Below are 25,353 nucleotides of genomic sequence, written 5' to 3' on the forward strand. Positions count from 1 at the left end.
AATACCCTCTGACATCATCATCATCTGATAAAATATTGCAATATATAAAATTTAAGTGCTATGCAAAGCAAGAGCTTCACAGTCACCCACTGCTCGGGAATAAGAACTGCTTAAATTGAAACTGCCATGCCTCAAATTTAGAATCAAAAGGCTGTGAGACGATAAAGAGCAAGTCACAATAACACAAACAGAGCACGTAGACTACATGCACTGCATGGCTCATACTGTACACTGCACATCCAGCAGCAGTGCTAACTTTCGTGTGGCCAGTTGTTTGTTGGTCAGCATGAGGCCAGGAAACAATTAAGAAAATGATTTTCTACATACACACCAGTACTTGGCAAACCAAGGTTCAGTACTTCTTTGAAAGAGAGTATCATACTGCTGGCTTTGTTTCCCACAAACTGGAAAGAGTGCATCTAGACTTGTACTTGGTGACTTTTTCAAATTTTCCTTGGTCCTCCTCACTGGTGAGTAAAAATTAAGTTGCAGCTAAAAGTTATGAGTACGATGCATTTTCTGATATTTATCGCCTTTGTTGTTTCAGATAACTGTGGCTAACTTTAAGGGAGCAAATGGCGCTGGACTTTCAGACCTCTTTCCTAGCATTTTCTTTATGGCTACTACTGGGACAAGCTCAATATGGAATAGCAAATGAGCGATTAAACAAAAATCAAAACAGTAAGTGGTCCTTATATTAATACAGGTGATTGCCTTCAAGTCCTATCACTAAACTGGGAGGTTCTGGCTATGCACACAGACATCCAAGGGTATACAGAACACTGCAGGGCCAATGAGATTCAGACCCACAGCCAGAAACAGCTATATAACTCTTGGCAATGACAATTCCACATACTGCAAGAGCAACATTTTTCTAGATAAGAAATTACATTGAGCATAAGATAGAAAATGGAAAATAATTGCTGATAATGACAAAGCTGAGTGTTGTTATATAAATTTTAATAATAACTTAAATTATTGAAGGACCCTTACAACTTATTTTGGATAACATCTGATGGGGCTGTGCCCTACCCTTCATGCAGAAATGCCACCATACTGCATAATATCCCCTCATAAAATGACATACTATTCTCAATATCACTTAATCCAATTCTGAGTCATAGGCCTAGTTTTGCACACACCCTCCCATATTCACACTCACACTGACAAAGTCAATCTAGCTAGCATATCTTTTTAAGAGGATACTTATATAAAGTACAAAATAAAATACAAAAACACAACATTGAAAGCAAGAACATTGTGCAAAATATATTGTAATGGAGCTGACAAGTTGCTAGGGATTAGTCACCCAAAGTATGAGCTGGACTTTCATCACCAGTGGCAGGGGTTACCTATAAAAAAGAGGCAAACCTGCAATGTTGCAAAAAGAATTCTGTCTGGTGTGGTAGCTTCAAGCAATCCTTTTACTTCATGCTTTACATTTTGTACTATGTAAATTCAATTTATTTCTATTTTTAAATCCTTTTAAGTACAATGAGCCACCTAAAAGAGAATAAAACAAGCATGAATCAATTGGATCAGCGCTGGAAAGCACCACGCAGTCATTGTGTATACATTGATGTCAGGGTAGGATAAGGCCGAGGATATACTTAACACTATGCAACACATAGTGTACTGTCTATACTTGCACACGTACTTTAAGTAAATCTGGAGGATTCCACCATGTGGCATTGCGAAAAAACAACATCTGGTTTTGGTTTGCTGTGAATTGAGGAACAAAGATATTGAAAAAAAATCTTTGCATTCTGATGCTGTTGTGAAGGTGGAAAAAAAAGACTGTAACAGTAATAAGATGGTATGTGAGACTTTTAAACATATCACGTCATTACGATGTGGAACATGCGACGCTTGTATTGCCTTTGTGAGAAATGGCTGAAAAAAAGTACATTCATATGTCAGCATTTAAGTTTGATGATTTGCTTCACCACATCAAACCATTCATCAGACATCAAAGCATAAAGATTGATCCTGTTGGGGCTGCAATATAGCTTGCCTTCATTTGTTGATAGTAAACAACAATGATGACATCACATACCACAACTTGAACACACATTTTGCTGGTACTGCAACTTGTGCACACTTCGTTTTAATTTCTGACAATGTGTTCAGTAGATTTGTCATAACAATGCTGGGAATGCGTAGTGGCCATTACAGTGGTGTGAAAAACTATTTGCCCCCTTCCTGATTTCTTATTCTTTTGCATGTTTGTCACACAAAATGTTTCTGATCATCAAACACATTTAACCATTAGTCAAATATAACACAAGTAAACACAAAATGCAATTTTTAAATGATGGTTTTTATTATTTAGGGAGAAAAAAATCCAAACCTACATGGCCCTGTGTGAAAAAGTAATTGCCCCTTGTTAAAAATAACCTAACTGTGGTGTATCACACCTGAGTTCAATTTCCGTAGTCACCCCCAGGCCTGATTACTGCCACACCTGTTTCAATCAAGAAATCACTTAAATAGGAACTGCCTGACACAGAGAAGTAGACCAAAAGCACCTCAAAAGCTAGACATCATGCCAAGATCCAAAGAAATTCAGGAACAAATGAGAACAGAAGTAATTGAGATCTATCAGTCTGGTAAAGGTTATAAAGCCATTTCTAAAGCTTTGGGACTCCAGCGAACCACAGTGAGAGCCATTATCCACAAATGGCAAAAACATGGAACATTGGTGAACCTTCCCAGGAGTGGCCGGCCGACCAAAATTACCCCAAGAGCGCAGAGACGACTCATCCGAGAGGTCACAAAAGACCCCAGGAGAACGTCTAAAGAACTGCAGGCCTCACTTGCCTCAATTAAGGTCAGTGTTCACGACTCCACCATAAGAAAGAGACTGGGCAAAAATGGCCTGCATGGCAGATTTCAAGGCGCAAACCACTGTTAAGCAAAAAGAACATTAGGGCTCGTCTCAATTTTGCTAAGAAACATCTCAATGATTGCCAAGACTTTTGGGAAAATACCTTGTGGACTGATGAGACAAAAGTTGAACTTTTGGAAGGCAAATGTCCCGTTACATCTGGCGTAAAAGGAACACAGCATTTCAGAAAAAGAACATCATACCAACAGTAAAATATGGTGGTGGTAGTGTGATGGTCTGGGGTTGTTTTGCTGCTTCAGGACCTAATAGGGTTGCTGTGATAGATGGAACCATGAATTCTACTGTCTACCAAAAAATCCTGAAGGAGAATGTCCGGCCATCTGTTCGTCAACTCAAGCTGAAGCGATCTTGGGTGCTGCAACAGGACAATGACCCAAAACACACCAGCAAATCCACCTCTGAATGGCTGAAGAAAAACAAAATGAAGACTTTGGAGTGGCCTAGTCAAAGTCCTGACCTGAATCCAATTGAGATGCTATGGCATGACCTTAAAAAGGCGGTTCATGCTAGAAAACCCTCAAATAAAGCTGAATTACAACAATTCTGCAAAGATGAGTGGGCCAAAATTCCTCCAGATTGCTGTAAAAGACTCATTGCAAGTTATCGCAAACGCTTGATTGCAGTTATTGCTGCTAAGGGTGCCCCAACCAGTTATTAGGTTCAGGGGGCAATTACTTTTTCATACAGGGCCATGTAGTTTGGATTTTTTTTCTCTCTAAATAATAAAAACCATCATTTAAAAACTGCATTTTGTGTTTACTTGTGTTATATTTGACTAATGGTTAAATGTGTTTGATGATCAGAAACATTTTGTGTGACAAACATGCAAAAGAATAAGAAATCAGGAAGGGGGCAAATAGTTTTTCACACCACTGTATGTGTGCACATAAGCGTTCTGAGCATGAAGTATAAACTAGCCCTTAGAAAACCAATAGTCTGACTTAGCAAAGCACTGAGCGATGCAAAGACCTAAACCGGACTTGCTTGGTTCTTCTTAGAATTTGCTGGAGAATCTCAAGTCTGAGATCCAGGATCTGTAATGCCATTTGCAGCATCAGTACATGGACGATGACAATATAAGAAACTGGTACACCTGCAGTTCCACCATCATTTATCCATCTGCTGGTGGAGCTTCAGGATCATAAAACTGGGAAAAACTGTGGCAGATCAAGTTGCCAATGAACTCAGGTGACCGGTGACCAGGCGGGTGGTAAAGCTGTGCAGGCAAAGGATGAAGCAGGTGATAGGGGCATTGTATAGTGGCAGTGGAAAGCTGAGATCCAGACCTGGAATGCATCAGTTCAGTGAAGGAAATTTGGCAAAATACCATAACATCTACAATTCCACACAAGGATGTTCATCTACCCACCTTACAGAAATGCAGAGTTGGACACCTACTTTGTGCCACATGACAGCCTGTGCCTCTGTTGCCAAACCATTCAAACTTTCATCAGCCTCTTGTTATTATTTTTGAAAAGCACATAAATATTATGAATATATATAAGGTTAAGGCCAACTGCAATGGTGAAGAAGGAAGTTCCAGATTCCATCTGCCCTTGGCTAATTAGATGTTGAGCCCATTCCTGCCCGTTGTACAGTGTACTTGGAATACAACAAAGGAGTGATGATACATCTGTCATAGATGATGAATCGTCCATTCTAAGGCACCATTTTAAGATAAGAAGGGAGAGTTTTCATTAGGTCAGCAGTGACGTCAAAATAAACAACAGAAGAACCTTAGAAAAAAAAATATGAACCTATATACAGTATACTAGTACTATGGCTAGCCCCAGAGCACAATACTAGGACTTTTCACAGAAAGACTGAATGTGTGCATACTTTCTTTCTGTAAAATACTTTAGTGTTAACCAAGTAACAATGCTTCTACTGTATATGCTTCACCACACAGCAGAAAGAAAGACGTAGTTATGGCTAAATTAGAAAATTTCATGTGTCTGTGTTGCCAAAGCAGGCACTAAAATAAAACTTTGAACAGTCTGTTGTTTGTTTCAGTTTCAGGTGTGGTTGCTTATGGTTATCAGTTTTATAACAGTTCCTGCTTATCTAAGGACTGTTTTTGCTAGCTTAGAAATATCATAAAACTGAGGCAGTTTCACAATATGTGTAACATGTTTTCTTGACATAAGACAGTGTATGAACAAGATTTCCCTTTTTTCCAGGAAATACACTCAAAAACCCACCTTTTTCACAGTAAACATGATAAAGACAAAACATCTGGACTGACTAGTAAGAATTGATAGAATAAGCTACAAATACAAATGAATGCATATCAAATAGGATTATGTAAAACTGCTCATATTACTATTAAGGTAGAAAAGTATATTTGTGTGTTTTCAATTTATGTGTTTTTTTAAGGCTTTATGTATTCTGAAACTTTTTTGAAAACAAACAGTTGCATAGAGAAAAACGTCCAAATAAAAGTCAAATAAAGATGCACTGAACCATTTCAGAACATACGGTAACAGGCAAAACCAGAGCAAAAGGTAAAAAAAGAATAATCAGATAACATTGCAATAGTTTAACAGGAAGGCAATTGACCAAAAAAAAAAAAAATACAAAACAGGAACCAAAAGTCAAAGTCAAAAAAGCAGAAGAAAAACAGGAATGCTGGTTAATTCTTTTTGTGGAACGATTTTTTTTTGTGTTTGTTTTGACCTTATCCCAACCTGTATGGCAAGTTTCTGTAAAATTGTAATATTTTTTAAAAAATTTTTGGATCTGCCAAATATTGTCATCTAGTAGGCTGGTACTTAGAAACATGATAGTAGTTGGGACCAGCAAATGTCTACTCTTTGTACAGTACTTCAAACTGCAGGCTATATGTTTGCTTCATTAACCAGGAGAGACAAAAACAGGAAAATGGATGGAAAATATATTGAAGATAATGTGCCATGTTTATTCACAATTACAATTTACAATTGAAATGCTAGACTAATAATAATGTTTCTGATACTAGAACTTCAAATTATTTAATACATTTTGGATTTTGGTTGAACATTAATAAATTAGTATTGACAGGTATTTTAATCAAACCAACCTGTCCTGTGTCTTGAGTTAAAACAAAAGGGTCCAAACTTTTAATAATGCAGCATTACCAGATGTACTACTAGCCTCTGAGGAGGTCATCAGTAAGCTGTAAGGTGCTGCTATGGTGTGGAAGAAATATCCTTCAGAAGGATAGAAATTGGGAAGGGAATGAGTGCTTTTTTGTGAAGGGAGAGTTTTATTAAAATAAATTATTAGCATGTTCATACTGATTCCTGAAAGGTTGTAAAGAATTTAATCCCTGTCAGGATCTTCGGGATGTTGGGTGCATTTTTAACTATTGCTTTACTTTAATTTCTGTAATTTAATTTTTTTCATTTTATACCTTAATTGGGACCTATTCTTTGTGTTGTTGTTGTGTATGGGGATACTTTAAGGTTTTCATCTGACAGATGTGAGGTTATAGGCCTTTAGCCAGAGTTTGGCAGAGCTGAACAGAAGTGTGGTTTATGCTGAATGCACAGTGGGATTTCTGAGTGTTTTGCATAGTCAAGTTATTTATGAGCTTCAAATCTCAGGGAATTAACATGGAGCTGGATATGGGATGAGTTAGTTACTTATGAGCTTGAGTGATAATGATGTTTGTAACATTTTCTTCATTTTGTTTTTGCACATAGTTTCAGTGTGTTTTAGTTAACTGTTAGTGCTCCCTTCTAGCAGAGATACAAACCTGTTGCTTAGTGAGCCAGGGTGTCCTGTTTTCTGTGCTCATTGTGCAGGAAGAGAGAAGGGTTGCTGTCTTTGAATAAACTGACAGTTTCAGAGAGCTACTTCTCTTCCTTGTAAAATAAATCTTCTTTGTTTTTGATTGAGGAAGCATAATTTGTAACTAAGTAATGGAGCCACCAAAGAATATTTACCAGCACCTTGCTGTTTGTAATGGCACTTGCAAGAAGATTTAATCCACCTAAGTCTTGTGATTCTATGCATCACTTTATACTTGCTGGTACTGATATTGATGCAAATAAATAGTTTGTAACTCAAAGTGTAAAGCCATTCTCTCTATTTGACTGCTACTAGTTTGTTCATTTCTTGTTTAACAGCAGTTCCTTAAGGGCACAAGGGATGCCTTTGTGAAATCCTGTACTGTTGGAAAACCGAGTTGAAATTAAAGGTCAAATTAAGTTTGTGAGTCATCCACCATAGAGATCCCAATGGTGAAACACATGGGCTGTAGAAAAGACAGTGAGAGTGGTCAATGGTTACAGGTAACTGCAGCATCTCTGCTTTTGACATTTTCACAATTCCCCATTTAGAATTATTCTAACAGGTTAGTTGGTATCTTTGTACTGGATGCATGTCACAGGTGACCTGATAACATGATAAAACAATGGTGCTGTTCACCTAACATCATCAGCGTTCATCATTGGCATGCTTTGGTATGCCATATGTATCGTTGCCTTTGACAAACCCACCTACTCATGCCTGCTCACGGGTGATGCAGAGTGTAAAATTTACTGGGAATTGCCTTGTCCTGTTTGCCTACAAACGGACATTGGCAATCCCAAGCTTGGTGACTGTACTAACTTTCTGATTTCCTTTTTCTACATTTCTTTTTAACACCCACAAGGAAGAAACTACCCCTCTTCTTTTTTGTCAGTGCAACTGATTGTCCCGACTTAATGATACCTTACCTGCATCAGTGGTTGTCTGTCTACTTGCTCGTGAGTGGGACGATATTTATTTATGCATTCTGTCTTCCCTGTAAATTGGCTTTTTGCTTATTAAGTTGCTGTTTTCAGAAGCCCTGATGTACCATTTATCCTTCTGGTTTTGATCCCTGACACTGACCTCTGTTTGCATCCCTGACTAATGCTGGGCTTATACAGAAAGTTTATTGTACACATATACTTGCTAAAGGAGTTTAATGTTAAACAAACTGTATACTTTTTTGGGGCAGAATATGAAAATGTGCTACATGGATGTTTTACAACTGAAAAATGAACTAAATGACTAAGACTCAAGAGTGAACTCTTTCCTCCACAGCCATTGCACTCCACTCCACTGCAAATAAATTAGAAAGGCAAGCTATACTTTTCTGCAATTGTTTTATGAAAACAAAATGATGGCCTCAGATATCTCAAAAAGGGATTTATAACTTTTAACTCTTTTGCTACCCAGACAATGTTAAATTTAGAAAACCATTTCCTGTAGTGTATTAAAAAAATATTTTATGAGAGCTTTTAATACAACGATCAGCCATAACATTGAAACCACAGACAGTTGAAACGAATATAATTGATTATCTCGTTATAATGGCAGCTGTCAGGGGTGGGATATATTAACTCAGCAAGTGAATGGTCAGTTGTTGAAGGTGATGTCTGAAGCAGTTTGGAGCAGGTTGTGATGGCTAGATGACTGGATCAGAACATCTCCATAATGGCAGGTCTTGTGTGGTATTCCCGGTATGCAGTGGTTAGTACCTAACAAAAGTGGTCCAAGGAAGTACAATCAGTGAAATGGTGACAAGGTCATGGGTGCTCAAGGCTCACTTATGTGCATGGATGGCAAAGGCTTCTTAATGCAGGCCATGAGAGGAAGGTGTCAGAACATACAGTGCATTTCAGCTTGCTATGTAAGGGGCAGCGTAGCCACAGACCAGTCAGAGTGCCCATTGCTGATTCCTGTCCACTGCTAAAAGGACCTACAATGGGCACATGAGTGTCAGAACTGAACCCTGGATGTTACTGTGATACGTACCTCCTACCTAAAGATTGTTGCAGTCCATGTACACCCCTTCATGTTCCCTGATGGCATTGTCCTGCCACATTGCAAAAATATTTCAGGAATGATTTCAGGAACATGAAAAAGAGTTCAAAGTGTTGACTTGGCCTCGAAATTCTCCTGATCTCAGACTGATCAAGTATCTGTGGGATGTGCTGGAAAAACAAGTCTGATCCATGGAGACCAAACTCATAGTTTACAGGCCTTAAAAGATGTCCTGCTAACATCTTGGTGCCAGGCTCCACAGAACACCTTCAGAGGTCTTGTGGCTTTCATGCCTTGGCGTGCCAGAGCTATTTTGGTAGGTCCTACACATTACTAGGCAGGTAGTGTCAATGTTGTGACTGTATGTTGATATAATTACAGTATATTCATGTTACTTTTTACCTGCAATAGTGCCTACAGCTTTTCAAATTATCACTAGTAGCACCCGTCCTGTGAGCTAAGTTTACAGAATTATGTCATATTGGATCCAGTAGCCCATGAAATGGATTTGGAAAAAAAAAGCCATCAGTTTAATTATTTAAACACTTTTCTTGTCCCCTGCATAGCTATCTTTGCTTTCTCTGCAGAGCTGAATGATGACTGACTTATACTTAATGTGTTTGGTGTCATGATACTTTTGCACATGGCTTCCCCAAGTAGTGACATACTGACAATGAGATGAGACAGTTGTCTTGCAGCAGAGTACTTAGGCACTTTCTGAGCCTTCATGCAGAAATGCATATGCTTCTTCGCTACAAGATTAGAAATGAGCCTGATTTAGAAAATCCAAAGTGGATTAGCAGACTGGCCTTTTTGATTAATACTACATTCCATACACTTAATTTTACATTTCAAGGAGGAGAAAAGCATCTAGGTAACATGCACCATTTTAATATAATATTACAACAGAAAATCATTGTACATACCCTAAAAAAGTATTGTCCATTTGTTTAGTGGGGGCTGGGTGGTCTTCTAAACTTGGAACCCCAACAGATTTTATTTTTTCTGTCTTCCCCCTCCATCTGACTTTATCACCTGGCTCACCTTTAAAGACTTAAAAACTGATTACATATACTCCACTTCTCTAATAATTATATTATAATTAATTATATCGTATGTAGGTGTGCATTAATTATTTTTTGTATGTTATTTCTTTGTTATTATTCTTATTATTATGCTTGACATTAAGCAAAGCACTTTGAGCTACATCTTGTATATAAAATGTGCCACAAAAATAATTGTTGTTATTGTCCAAAACTGAGAAGAGTGATCACAATAATCCAGAACTGATGAAGCATTGAATTAACGGTACATTCATAGAATTGCTGGAGGAGCTGAGGGCTGACAATGACTTGAAATCCTAGAATTTGACATTGTACTAAGAGATTTTGAGTTCCACTGATCCTCCCAGACCTAAGTCCTCTAACAACTTCGGAAAGTGAAATAATTGAGCATCAAATGAATGACAACCTGAAAAATAACTCTACTGGAGCATGAACAGGATGACTTTCTTGACATAACACAGTGTGTGCACACGGGGATTTCCTTTTCGTCCAGGAAATTTACTCAAAAATCCACCTTTTTCACAGTAAATATGATAAAGACAAAATCTAAAAACAGACTGACTAGGGGACATCTGGACTGACTAGCAAGAAATGTTAGAATAAACTACAAATACGAATGCATGGCACATCAAACAGGATTATGCACAGTTGCTCATATTACCATTAAGGTAGAAAACTAGAATTGTGTATTTTCAATTTATGCGTCTTTTTTAGGCTTTATTTATTCTGAAACTGTTGTGAACCAAACAGTTACATAGTGAAAAACTACAAAAAGAAAGACACAATGAACCATTTCAGAACATAAGGTAATAGGCAAAAACAGAGAAAAAAGAAACAAAAGGATAATCAGATAATACAGAATAATCAGATAATTAAAGTAGTTTAACTGACCAAAATACAAAAAAAATTTGAAAAAAGGAGAAGAAAGGATCAAAAACCAGGAACAGGAAGTCAAAGTACAGAATACAGTCCTAATACAAGGATGCAGATTAAACAGTGCTGCTATGTTTTATATGTCTGTCACAAATTACTCCTGACACTCATCTCCACCCATTCCACCCTGCCTGCACTCCCTTTTTCACCTCTCTTCCATAATCCCCATTACTCTGTAATGTTGATTCCAAGTATTTAAACTCATCCACCTTCGCCAACTCTACTCCCTGCATCCTCACCATTCCTCTGACCTTCCTCTCATTTACACACATATATTCTATCTTGTTCCTACTGACTTTCAATTCTCTCCTCTCTAGAGCATATCTCCACGTCTCCAGGGTCTCCTCAACCTGCTCCCTACTCTCGCTATAGATCACAATGTCATTAGCAAACATCATAGTCAGCGGGGACTCCTGTCTAAACCCATCTGTCAACCTGTCCATCACCATTGCAAATAAGAAAGAGCTCAGAGCCGATCCCTGATGTCTCCACCTTGAATGCATCCGTCACTCCTACAGCAGAACTCTGTCACAAGATGACCACTGTCACAACTCTTACATATTTTTCTGCCACTCTGACTTCCTCATACCATAAATCCTCTTCCACAACTGAAAAATAACTATTTGATATTTGGGATTTCTGCAGTTGATGTAAGAACAGTTCTTTCAGCCAGGGATTTTGGTAGATTAAAGCAGGCCTGATCTATCACCTCAGGCTTGACTCATCACTTACAGGCAGTGGCCATGAGTGATTAGAGCAGGTGCAGTGAGCACAGATAGAAAAAAAAAACGCTATTTGGGTCTTAGAAGAATACAGTCCACATATAACATAGATTCAGATGGTAGATACTCATACCTGACAAGTTTCATGAAAAGCTCACTGAATATGCAAAATGTGTGGGTATTTATAATGGTGAGGGACCATCTAGAAGCCAGAAGTGGTCTACAAGAAAATGCCTCCTTCACTTCACAAAAACAGACCTCCATTTAATCAGCATTCCCCACTGAAGTACTGGATGATGATCAAACTGCTCCAATGGCTTCTCTTTAGCCTGAATATGTATGTATAAATGGTTATACATCATTGTATATTGCACATGAAAACTGCATTTTGAAGGAAGTATGTATATCTTCTTTTATACCATATTTCTTTTGACTTATTATTTCTGCCATGGTTACTGAAGAGGTATATATACAGGTTCAAGTATGTCCTAAATTTTTATTAAAAACAAAAATCCCAGGGAGTAACCCCTGCTGGAGACACCTTGACACATCTGTCTTTCTTACCTGAAATAACTATTGTGCTCTTTTGCCGGCTTGTCATCCCGGCCAATACCCCCAGATGGAGCCCTCCCTGCAGTATAGAGGTGCCCCAAAGACCAGCAGGGAGTCATGGACTATGTAGTTTTTATACAAGACCCTGCTGGATACCACGGAGGCCGCAAGAGGGAGCTGCAGGGAGGACCAAAGACTTATTTGTGCCCTATAACCCGGAAGTTCGTCAAAGGAAGAGCGACGGGCTTCCGGGGTGAAGAAAAGAACTTTTACCTGACCCGGAAGTGATACAGGGTCACATAGACTGGGATTGGGAACACTTCCGGGTTAGGGAATATAAAAGGACTGTGAGAGCTCCCAGACAGAGACCTGAGCTGGGTGGAAGGGTGGCAACACGTCTGGGAGTGAAGGATTGATTTCTTGTATTTGTTAATTGTGATTTATGAGTATATTGGAGGAGAGGGTGCTTTGTGCACTGTGGTGATTTAATAAAGTCAAAGTTTGGACTTTTACCTGGTGTCTGGAGTCATGGACAGGGGTTCAAGGGAGCGATAATGCCCTCTATCTGTCACACTATGTTACTTCAGAGTTGCACAGGATGACAGCAGTTTCAAATAAAATAGAATGCTAAGATGGATCATAACAAATAATAACAAGCAAAGGTCATAACTGGGAAGACGGGACTCAAATAAATAATGGCCAGTGAGAGAATCAAAGTTGAAAAACTGGAAAGGAATAGTAACCAGAGATATCTTTAACAGTAATAACACAAGGGTTTTGGTTTTAATCCTTAAGGTTTGACAGCCAGGGAGCATATGACACTGACATTCATGCCACCTGCAGCAATGACATCACACATGGGCGTTCTGCCTAGTATTCAGCCTGACAATCCTGCATCACAAACAGCAAACGATGGCAGCACCCATAATAAAAAAAAAGTTTAGTGAGATGTATTTAAAAAATAAAGCCTTCAAAACATTCTAAATTAAAAAAAAGAAAAAATGCCTTGGCCTCTAAAGCCTCCAAGACGATATTTCCATTATTTTTAGAGGAAAAGGAAAAGACTGTAAACATACAAAACAAAGTCTCTATCATGACAAACATTTCTGCCTTCTTGATGTGAAAAAATGGCAACACCCACAAAAACTCAAAATGGCTTTGCTAAAAAATATCACTGAGATAATTATATATAAATATTCATCCATCCATCCATCCTCTTCCGCTTATCTGAGGTTGGGTTGCGGGGGCAGCAGCTTGAGCAGAGGTGCCCAGACTTCCCTCTCCCTGGCAACTTCTTCTTGCTCTTCCGGAGGAATCCCGAGGTGTTCCCAGGCCAGCTGGGAGACATAGTCCCTCCAGCATGTCCTGGGTCTTTCCCGGGGCCTCCTCCCGGTTGGACATGCTCGGAACACCTCACCAAGGAGGTGTCCAGGAGGCATCCTGATCAGATGCCCGAGCCACCTCATCTGCCCTCCCGGATGACTGAGCTTCTCACCCTGTCTTTAAGGGAAAGCCCAGACACCCTGCGGAGGAAACTCATTTCAGCCGCTTGTATTTGCGATCTCGTTCTTTCGGTCACTATCCATAGCTCATGACCATAGGTGAGGGTAGGAACGTAGATCGACTGGTAAATTGAGAGCTTTGCCTTACGGCTCAGCTCATTTTCACCATGACAGACCGATGCAGAGCTCGCATCACTGTGGATGCCGCACCGATCCGCCTATCGATCTCACACTCCATTCTTCACTCACTCGTGAACAAGACCCCAAGATACTTGAGCTCCTCCAATTGGGGCAGGATCTTGCTCCCAACCCTGAGAGGACACTCCACCCTTATCCGGCTGAGGACCATGGTCTCGGATTTGGAGGTGCTGATTCCCATCCCAGCCGCTTCACACTCAGCTGTGAACTGATTCAGAGAGAGCTGAAGATCATGGCCTGATGAAGCAAACAGGACAACATCATATGCAAAAAGCAGTGCCCCAATCCTGAGTCCATCAAACCGGACCCCCTCAACACCCTGGCTGTGCCTAGAAATTCTGTCCATAAAAGTTATGAACAGAATCGGTGACAAAGGGCAGTCCTGGCGGAGTCCAACTCTCACTGGAAACGGGTTTGACTTACTGCCAGGAATGAGGACCTAGCTCTGACATCGGTTGTACAGGGACCGAACAGCCCTTATCAGGGGGTCTGGTACCCCATACTCCCGGAGTACCCCCCACAGGACTCCCCGAGGGACACAGTCGAATGCCTTTTCCAAGTCCACAAATATATAAATATAAATATAAATATTCCGAATCTGAAATCATAACAATACTGTAATTTGAAGTGTTATGTTTTCTACAAAAATATTTGTAACACCTGTAGCAGTATGGTGTCTGAATTTGCAAATCATCTTTCTGCGTAGGCAGTGGCAGCAAGCCCATTCTAGCATGTCTACGTTTTGTTGTCAGTTTTTTACTACTATGGGAATTTGCTGAGCTGCCACTTGTGATGTTTCACTTCCCCACATTGTTCTGTACACATTAATTTCTAGTTGGAGTTATGAGAGCAAAGCAAAGACACTATTTGTTTGCTTGATCTGTACAAAGAACAATTGCAGATTGGCTTTCTTTCTTTCTTTCTTTCTTTCTTTCTTTCTTTCTTTCTTTCTTTCTTTCTCCTGTGAAAATAAAAAGTAAATAGATACATTAAGTGTGTGCTACATGGCGTCAAAAACAATGTGCTTAACAGGAGTATGGACTTCATCATACAGCATGATGTGATTTGAGTGTCTGATTTCTGAACAAGCTTTATTTCTTTCAGAAATCCTAGAAGTATTTGGTACTAGTTTGAATATCAGAACATCTTTCCATTTCAGGGTCCATGCATACACTTAATTTGAAGATGGCATTTATTTTAAATATACACATGAGACTGAGGAGCATTAGGAAGCATTAATGTGAATTATAAAGCACACCCACACACACAAACCACTTTGCCTTATTTAAACAGGTATGTAATTCTATAGGGTGAGATCTGAATAAAGTGCTCCTTACTATATGCAGAACAAAAAAACACAAGAGGGAATTTTATTTGGTTGAGTTTTAATTAGGGAAGGGCAGCACATCAGATTTTTTAGTTTATAATACCATTTTATGATTATTCTGCAAATGCAAGCTTACATCTTTATACTTTTTCTACCAAAACTTCATTTGCTTTTATGAAATTGTAAAGCATCAGTGCATTCTTCTTTTAATACAGGCCTTGACATTTCACAAAATCTCCAATTACATAAAGGCTGTTCCATACACTGTAAACCATAATAAATGATAGGTTTTCAAAACAAAGTCTAAATGCAAGGCCACCTTGTAATGTGAAAAAGCAAAAAAAACAAATAGGAAGGTAAAAAAGCAAAATATTGCCTTTTAAGACATATTTAGTTATTTAGTGGTAGAGTTTTTTTTCTTTTCTATGTCAGTTAATATTATTAATAATATACGTACAGTATTTTATTTCTGAAGCATCTTTCTCATTCTGAAGGCTCTAATAGAAGCATTTAGTATAGAACAATAAAAGCCAGAGTACAAGTCCTACAAACCAGTGGCAAATATAAAATACTGAATACAGTAAATAATGAAATCCCAATGTTATTGTAGTGACCAGAAATCAGGGCTGTTGTTTTAACTACTCTAATGTTCAGGGTGACTTTGACACATGGTGAGTTATCATGGTTGTCATTCACAGTAAAAGCGCAGGTTTTTTGTTGTTTACTCACAGGCTTGGTGTATGTATGGATGCACACCAAAAATGCTCCGTATTTTGAGCTAGAGCAACGACTTGTTAAGCAGCATCAATTTCATTAAATTCAATGCAAATTTATTGCTGAATAATTCTGGATAATATTTAGTTAATTATTAAAGGCTTCCTGATGGATATCTTTAACCTTGGACTAGTTTTTTACCCATGCTGCATGGACAGCATGACACTATATCTATATATATATAGGAGAGTTTGGATCCGAGAGACTGTGTTTGTGTGTTTGTGAAGGGATTGAGAGTTAAGGCGGGTGGGGGAGTCAGGTGATCATCGCCCCTTCCATTCACGTCATTTCATTCACTTCATTTCGCTCCGAGCTGCGCAGCTGACGCGGTCTTGCCGTTCTTTTTCCTTAGTGTTTAGTCCTTTCAACAACAACAACATTTATTTATATAGCACATTTTCATACAAAAAAATGTAGCTCAAAGTGCTTTCACCTTTACTAATTTACTGTTTAGTACACGCGGTACTTACACAGTCACTCATAAAAGGGGAGAAGACTCGGTGCAAGAAATGGGTATTGAAACTACGTTGGAAGACATGCAATCAATGAAGCCATTAAACGGATCTCAAGAGAGGTCTTCTAGGTTGGAAAAAAGCGCTTGGCTGCCAAATCCAGGCAATTAAACGAATCTCAACAAGAAACAACTTCTACGTTAGGAAAAAAATGATTCGCTGCCAAAATGAGGCGGTTAAACGAATCTAAAGAAGACAGGATTTCTAGATTGGGAAAAGGACGATTGGCTGCCAAAACCAGGCGGTTAAAAGAATCGGAAAACGACTGGACGTCTAGATTGGAAAAACCACGATCCGCTGCCGAAACTAGCTGGTTAAACGTGCAGTGAAGCGCGCCAGGTCTGCTAGTATAAAATATGACTAGGGGCCAATTAGTAAAAGTGATCTTGTAAGAGTGAAATATTGAGTGCAAGTAAAACTTCTTCTTAAACAGATTAGTTTTAAGCCCAATTTAAGTAGCAAACCGAGTCAGAGGATCTGATAATTTTGATGAAAGCATTATAAAGTCTGCAAGAAGCAGGAATGAAGGCCCCCCAGAAAGAAGGTTAGTATTGGGAAGGACAGATTGCCATTGTCATTTCTTGTGATTGGATGGATGGTGGTACAAAAATAAAGGATGTTGGCCTTGTAAAGTTAACTTAATAACAAATCTTTACTCTATGTACATCCTTCAACCTTTATGTTAGCCAAAGACAAGCAGACATTTGCTAGTTTGGAGCAGGCAAAGCCACTTATGAACATAAACATGACAACACTGGTCCTTTAGTTACAAATTTTTAGTCAATGGTGGGGAGTTTAGCCCCGGGGAGTTCAATGATGACATTAGTTCTTCACTTTAGAGCTTATCATTTTTTTGTGAAATATTTTAATACATGAGAGATGATTATGTTTTTTGAGGTTGTGAACTGTCAATACTGTAAGAATGTGACAGGATAAAAGTTTGCCATGAGGTTACGTTCACAGATTTTAAGTAATGATAACAAATTCTTGTTTTCCTTTGTGTTATGCTCTGCTGGCTAATACCTTTTTTTGATATTTTTGACTCTGATTCTTGTCTTGTGGTTCAGTTTTGGTTGCTATATGGTTGAACTCCTGGGGCCTCATGTATAACGCCATGCGTAGAACTCACACTATAACATGGCGTAAGCACAAAAGCCGAAATGTGCTTACGCACAGAAAAATCCAGATGCAGGAATCTGTGCATACTCCAACTTCCACATTCTTCCACTATATAAATCCCGGTCAGTGTGAAAAGTAACGCTCGTGCACGCGCTTTATGTAACACCCCAAATCCTCCCAGAATTACGCCTCTTTGAATATGCAAATGAATATAAATCGCCCTTAAGCGCAGCCTTCTGTAAAAAGACAATGGGAAAAGCACGGAGGAAAATATAAGACTTTCAGTGATCGAGTGACATAGCGTGTTGGAGAAACTTGAAAGCTCAGATATCAGTCGCCATGGAAAGGCGAGTCGCAGCCCACCGTCTGAGTGTCATATGAAAGCTTATTAGAATACAGAAAAAAAAAGGCACACAGTGGGAAAAAAAGCATGAAATGTCAACTTCAATCTCGAAATTTTCACTTTAATCATGTAGTTTATTTTGTCATTAACGTCATCTTAAAATCGTTTAATTAACCAGTTTCTCAAATCACATCGTAATTAAAGTAGCACGTTAAATGCTTTGTTTTGTATGTGATCTTCTATGTGCTCTATGTGTGTGAATCACTACTTGCTTCTTAAACCGGCTCTCTTCCTCTGACTGGACACAGAATCCATTACATTCGTGATATTACAGCTTTCTGAATAACTAAAATACTGAGATGTATACGTGATATCATTTTCATGATGATAGGAGTTAAAGCACGTTATTAAACATGGGTTTCACGGGGCAGTGATTGTGTGCGACCTTTGATGAAATTATTTATTACAGCAGTACTCGGGGTGGCTCTAGGCAGAGAAAGAATCGGTGGCCCCTTCGCCCGCCAATGTCAATATGGTATCTTATGCACAGTGGATGGCCATGTCTGTTGCGGACACTGCATAGCCGCCTCGTGCTCATGACACAAGCATTTATTCGTTATTTTCTCTTTCTGTTTTATATTCAGTATATATTGGCATGGCCGCCCCTGCACTCCTTGCTTTTCTTTCTCCAAGTAACCGATCGCCACACAATCAGCTCTGTAATAGACGTTAAGCCATCTGTAAGCTTAGAGCGCCGATTCTTCAAAACGTTTAAGGAACTTTGAAATATCTTCGTATTACATGTTTAATTATTCTATCCTTCACGCCAGTCCCAGTGAAGAATATAGATTATTTAAATGAAGTTAAAGTTTTACCTGTATAATATAATAAACACATTTTGCTGCATTTCATCTTAAAAATGATATCGTCATCATATGTAAATACGTGCTTTATAAAGTGGTGCAGGTTGTGCAATATTATAACTGCAGTGCAAGTTTACAGTGAGGTAATTGTACTTATAAGTACAAACAGTTCTACAAGGAGCAATTGATTGAGTGCGTTTATAGTTCTTGGGATGAAACTGTTTCTGAACCGCGAGGTCCGTACAAGAAAGGCTTTGAAACGTTTTGCCGTGGCTGAGACAGCGTGTGCTTAATTTCTGTATCCCGATAATTCTCTTTCCGATCAGCTGCTGCTATGATTCACACTCAGATACAGTGATATAAATACTCCGAGTTGTGCAGTGAGAGTAATATGGAAAAAGATGATCCGCTGTGGCAACCCTATATGGTATTTGGAATACTATGGCTATTCCCTGGACCATTATATTGTTACAAGTTAATTACAATCAGATGCATTACACTAATAAACAATATGTGGTTAGTTTCAGTGTATTTATAAAGCTGTGTCAGGAAAATAAAGAGTAACCACACAGGAACAGTAGTACTGCTTTGACGCTGGGTGCCGGCAGTCTGCAAAACCAACCAGAGAACTTGCGTACGACAAGGAATGAGGTACCGTGGAAAAGTGTGTGGCTTTACGCCAAGTTTAGGTTTTATACATCGTGATATGAACGGGGAAAAGTTCTTACGCAACATTTCTGTGCGTACGCACCGTTTATACATGAGGCCCCTGGTATTTGACCCATTTCTGTCTTCTGACCACGGCTTTTCTTCTGCTTACCTTATAAAAACCTTCGAACTTTCCTGCACCATGATACATGAAAAGATGATCCATTGTTCAGTGTATGGAAATTGCATCACCTCATTTATATCTCACCTTCAGAATTGTTACCAGAGTCTTTAATTTGACTTGTTACCTGACCCAAGTTTCAGTTACCCTACAGTCTGGTTAGAATTTCCCATTTTAGCCATAATATCTCAATGGCCAAAGAAAAAGGAAAGTAACAAAATTCTCTTTATTGCATGGTGTTAAAAAGTGTTATAAAAACACACAGATTAAAATATAAAATAAAATAGTTGCCTACTCAGTTTATCTCACTGAGATCCTTCTTCACTAAGGTGAGGCGATACACACATTTTCCTCACTTCTAAACACTGTTTTCATTGTTATTCTCTGTCTACTCCAAGTTTTCTAATAATGTTCTTCCCAGTGTTTCATAGTTTTCATATCTCACTTCTTGGATTTAACCTGACAAAAAATTTAAGATGGCAGGGTTACAATAGGTAGTGCCACCACCTCATAGATCAATTGAATTTGAACCCTATGTCTGAGAAATTGTTGTTGGTGTGGATTTTACACATTCTCTTTGTGGTTTTGTGTGTTTTCCTCTGACATATAGTTTGCTTAGATTGGCTGTTTCAAACCCGACCAGTCTGAGTGTTGGTGCCTGTTTCAAACCCTACCAGTCTGAGTGTTGGTGCATGTATAAGTGGGTATTTCGATACACTAGCACCCAGTCTAGGGGCCTAATGTTTAAACGCTGCATACGCACAAAAATGTTGCATACGCCTGTTTCCTTGCAAACTTTGAGAGGTATAAAAAGTAAACTTGGCGTAAAGCTACACACAGTTTTACGCCAGCCCCCTACTTTGTGTATGCATGTTTCTGCTCAGTTTTACAAACTGGCAGAACTCAGCACCAAAACAGTACTACTGTTTCTCTGTCATTTACCTTTCTTTTTCATATTCGCATCAATGAGGCTGAATTTATCAAATATACCAAAATTAATTGCATATCGTTTACAAATTTAACTCACTTGTCGTTTACAAATTTAACTCACTTGTAATCATTCTGTATCAATATAATGGTGCACAGAATGGCCAAACTATTCCAACTACCATGGCTGCTTAATTTCAATTTCTAAGAAACATCCTCTTGGAGCTGTGTGCTGAACTGGTACCAGCTTTACAAAAGCAGACTTTGAGGAATTGTACTATTTCTGCTCCTTTGCAAGTTTTGTCCATTCCCAGGTTTTTAACCACAGGACCTTTTCAGTGTGAACTTACTGACCAATCGGGTATTTCACAAACATCACAGTCGCACAATGCCAGCTGTATATAATAGTATTATCCACTTGTTATGCAGCTACAGTATATAAGATTTCTTTACAATGTGGTTGAACTGCAAAACATCAAAGTGCAATTTGCAGCAACATCCGGTTTTCCAAATACAATTGGAGCAGTCAGCTGCACGAACATTGCTATTGCAATGGTTCTGGACAAGTTACATCATTCAGGGATGAATCACCAAAAGAGTGAGCTGGCATTACATCATATATAGCTGGAGGACCTATAAAAAAATGGCAGCTCTGTACAGTTGCAGGTACTTTTTCCAACTAGTGCGGCAAAAGGCAAGCAGTTCTTTAAAAGACAGCGAGTCACCTAAAATAGCTGTGTAGAGAGAACAGAATTGATCTGTTGTGTTGCTTGGTGCCTAAGCTACACTATAAAGGTGCCTGCAGAGAATTAATTTGCTTATGTAAATAGAATACATTTGTGCTCTATTAATAATGTGCTGCTCTATAGTCCACAGAAAGTATGTCGCATTGTTTAGGCATGTAGCGTGCTGCAAATATAATGTGGCGCACAATCATGGCTTGCCCGTACCTGAAGAGATGCGGTATGATGAACCTGACCCTGAACCACCAAATGATCAGCCAAATTGGACAGTGTTACAACATAATTTGAATGTAATTGAAAGAATGTAAAAACAGGTAATCAGATGCAGCATTTATTTTTTAACCAATTAATTTAAATTGTGGTCAATATCACATAGTACAGCCCTTGTATTCCTTAGTTCATTGGTCACATCTTTTACAGCATCCTCTATTGCACTTTGTGACTCCAGAACTGTGTCCGTCAACACACAGCCGATGGTCGCCCAGAGTTTCCGAGGCAGAGGTGTGTGTGCAGCCAGTGTCTGAAGATGTACTGGGTGCATTGGCACCATCGCCGCATGGAGTTGCGTCATCTGCATGGGGTTCACCGTTTGTAAAATTGTCTGAAACAGGATAAACAGACAGTGGGCTGCGACTCACCTTTTCATGTCAACTTTGATATCTGACCATTTCTTTTTTATTTTGGGAACAGTGTGACTTTCTGAACTTGAACTTCCGAGTGTCTCCACCAAGCTGTATCACTCCATAACTTCCTTTTCTTGCTTATACCACTGCTTAAGCCAACAAATAGTTCGTTTTTCCTTGCCTCCACTTTGCATTCTCTGAAATTCTTCTTTTTTCTATGTGATTTTGCCATTGTCCTTTAACAAAACACTGAACAAAAGGTTATATTTATGTTGATTTGCCTATTATAATATGCAAAATTCTGGGAGGAGTCAGGTGGGGCTGTAGGTGCTTGGACATGTGTTAAATTTCAAGTTCATTGGGATTTATAAAAGGGAAGTGTGTGGAACTTGGTGTACGTACAATTTTATGCATCTGGATTTTTTGTGCTTGTACGCACATTTCTGCTTTTGTCTATACACCATGTTTTAGAGTGAACTTTATGCACAGCGTTATACAGAAGGCCCCAGGACTTTTCCTTGCTTTGTGTTCAATGCAACAGAGATAGGCTGCTTTGATTAAGGCCTCCACTTCTTCAGTCAGACTATAAAAGGAGAGATGTGCAGTGAAATGATAACATCTGATACAGGATTAAGAGTTACAGCCAAAAATCTTTATTACTCTATAATTAAAAATTCTGACCATTTTGGTTGATACTTGCGTAATGTATTTCTGTATACTTTTCAGACTGAGACTCATTTTTTAAAAAATAACAAATGTATTACTGATGAACTGTGCACACAGACTGGCCTTCTCTCCATTAAAATGCTTGCTACTCCTCTATTACTAGAGTAGAAGTGATTGCAGGTATTCACCTTTCGTAAACTGATAAAAGTAAAGCTTCTTTTTCCCTCAGTCTCTCTTTCTGTTTTTTTTTCTTAGTTGTTTGCCACTGCCAAGCCAACACAGCAATAGACATGGCTTCTTCCTGCCCTCTCTTCTGGTGTAGTTCATTGACTCATCAGTCGCTTATTACTTATTTAATATTACTTACTGTATTTCTTTTTTGATATAACTTATTAAATGCAGTTCACATAAATGTCTATACACAAAGACATTACCTTTTAAATAAATCACAAAATCACCTTTCCTTTTGTATGTACATAATCTGCACATTTTGTGTTTTATGTTTAAATGTGTGCAAGTTTCTTGTTAATTTTTAGCATACTGTAAAATGGCTTTCTTGAAATGTATACCCAAAGGAATTTCATCATCACCCACTACTAAGCTCACAATATTAATTACACATATTGTATAGCATCAGATGAGTAAATTAGGCTGAATTATTGCGGGTGCTGGAACAAATTCTGTTCACAGATATTGCAAAACACTCTTCTTTTTCAGTAGCCTAATGAATAATTCATAATTAAATACAGGGAGGTTTTCTATGCACATTTTTGGATGGGTTTCAGGGCTTTGTGATGTTAGCATTCAAAAGATGCATTTTATTTGCAAAAAATAAAATAAATTGGTAAATGAACAACATCTGGTGGACATCTGTTATGTGAGCCTTGAAACTAAAGGTTAGAAAACACAGAAAGATGTACGCAGATAAAGCAAGTCAGCTCATTTGATGCACGGAATCCCACACAGTTGCTGATATTCAACTACATGTCCAAAGTTCAGCACATGAAAAAGGTCTCGGTCCACTATAATGAGATTCAGAGTCTGGAGCACACATCTCAGTGTTGTGCAAAACTGCATCTAATTCAGTATACATGTACTCTGCCACTGGGTTTGAAATTCTAAGAGCAGGATTTTAAAAATGGAAACATTTCAGAGGTGTTACAGTTATGTCACATATGATATCTGTTTCCTATCTGTTTTCTTAACAGACTGACAGAGGCTCTTCAGCAAAACAAATTTAGCAGCAGGGTATTGGGTTTTCAGAGGAAGGTTAGGGTTAGGGTTAATGAAGGTTAATGCCTGATTTCAAACACAATACAACCTACAGTACAGTTGTTAAGGGGGTAAACACAGGGATGGAATAACACTCATATACAGTAACATCAGTGGTCAGCCACCCTTACAAGGACAGTTTGTTACACAATGACTGAGACAATATTCCTAGCTGTCATTCGGTCTTCCACTGCTCTTTCTGTGAGAGTCCACTCTTGTCTCTCCTGCTCAGACTCACTAAGACTAAGACTCCACAGAAACAACATGCCAGGGCCAATTTTAGTGTACCCTCCTAAGTGCTGGAATTTAAAATGTAAGTTGTGTCTTTCTGCCTCCTTTCCATGTGCTTCAAAGGCTTCTTTTATTACCAACGTCTTCACAAAGCTCCCAACCTTCTAAGAATCCACAGATAACTTGTCAGGGTCTGTCTCAGGTCTACTTTGTGGATGTTACAATAGTCTTGATTCACTGTACATATGTCTTAGAGTGCTTAGAGTGCAATAGACTACTGCAGACAGAACATAAATGCAATGCTCCAATTTCTCACTGCTGTTTAATAAATCCAAAGCTAAGGTGACGTTGTATCTACTGAACACACGTAAGGTTTCACCAGTAACCAGTGGGCCGGCTCATACATACAGAAAAATGAACAGCACTGAGTATACCATTTGTGATGAGCAGTACATTTTAAACATTTATTATGAGTGATATATTTTTTCATCAAAAAGTATATGTGGTATTAGGGACTTTTTTCATCCAAGAACATTTCTGGCTAATTATTATGATGCATTATTATATCTAGAAATTAGTATTGATTATTTTGTTATTATTTTTCAGTTATTGTGACCCATATTGTTTAGTGGATGCAGTGGATTCTCCATGATTGACAGGAGCCTGCTTAGTGCCTATCGCTCTGCCACGGATGTCAAACTGTCCAGCTCCATGCCTACAATAGAGCCTGCCTTTCTCACCAGTTTGTCCAAGCGTGAGGTGTCCCACTTCTTTATGCTGCCTCACCAGCACACCATCATGTAGAAGAGGCCGCTCGCCACAACCGTCTGATAGAACATCTGCAGTATCTTATGAGGGGCCTGGTCCTCCTAAAATTCACTGCCAGCTCCTTGGTTTTGCTGGTGTTCAGTTGTAGGTGGTTTGAGTTGCACCATTTAACAAAGTCCTTGATTAGGTTCCTATACTCCTCCTCCTGCCCACTCCTGATGCAGCCTACAATAGCAGTGTCATCAGCGAACTTTTGCACGTGGCAGGACTCAGAGTTGTATTGGAAGTCCGATATATATAGGCTGAACAGGACCGGAGAAAGTACAGTCCCCTGCGGCGTTCCTGTGTTGCTGACCACAATGTCAGACCTGCAGTTCCCGAGACGCACATACTGAGGTCTGTCTGTAAGATAGTCCACGATCCATGCCACCAGGTATGAATCTACTCCCATCTCTGTCAGCTTGTCCCTAAGGAGCAGAGGTTGGATGGTGTTGAAGGTGCTAGAGAAGTCCAGAAACATAATTCTTACAGCACCACTGCCTCTGTCCAAGTGGGAGAGGGAACGGTATAGCATATAGATGATGACATCCTCCACTCACACCTTCTCCTGGTATGCGAACTGCAGTAGGTCGAGGGTGTGATGGACCTGTGGCCTCAGGTGGTGAAGCAGCAGTTGCTCCATGGTCTTCATCACATGTGACA

The sequence above is a fragment of the Polypterus senegalus genome, chromosome 4, assembly GCF_016835505.1.
Source record: "Polypterus senegalus isolate Bchr_013 chromosome 4, ASM1683550v1, whole genome shotgun sequence".
Lineage (NCBI taxonomy): Eukaryota > Metazoa > Chordata > Cladistia > Polypteriformes > Polypteridae > Polypterus > Polypterus senegalus.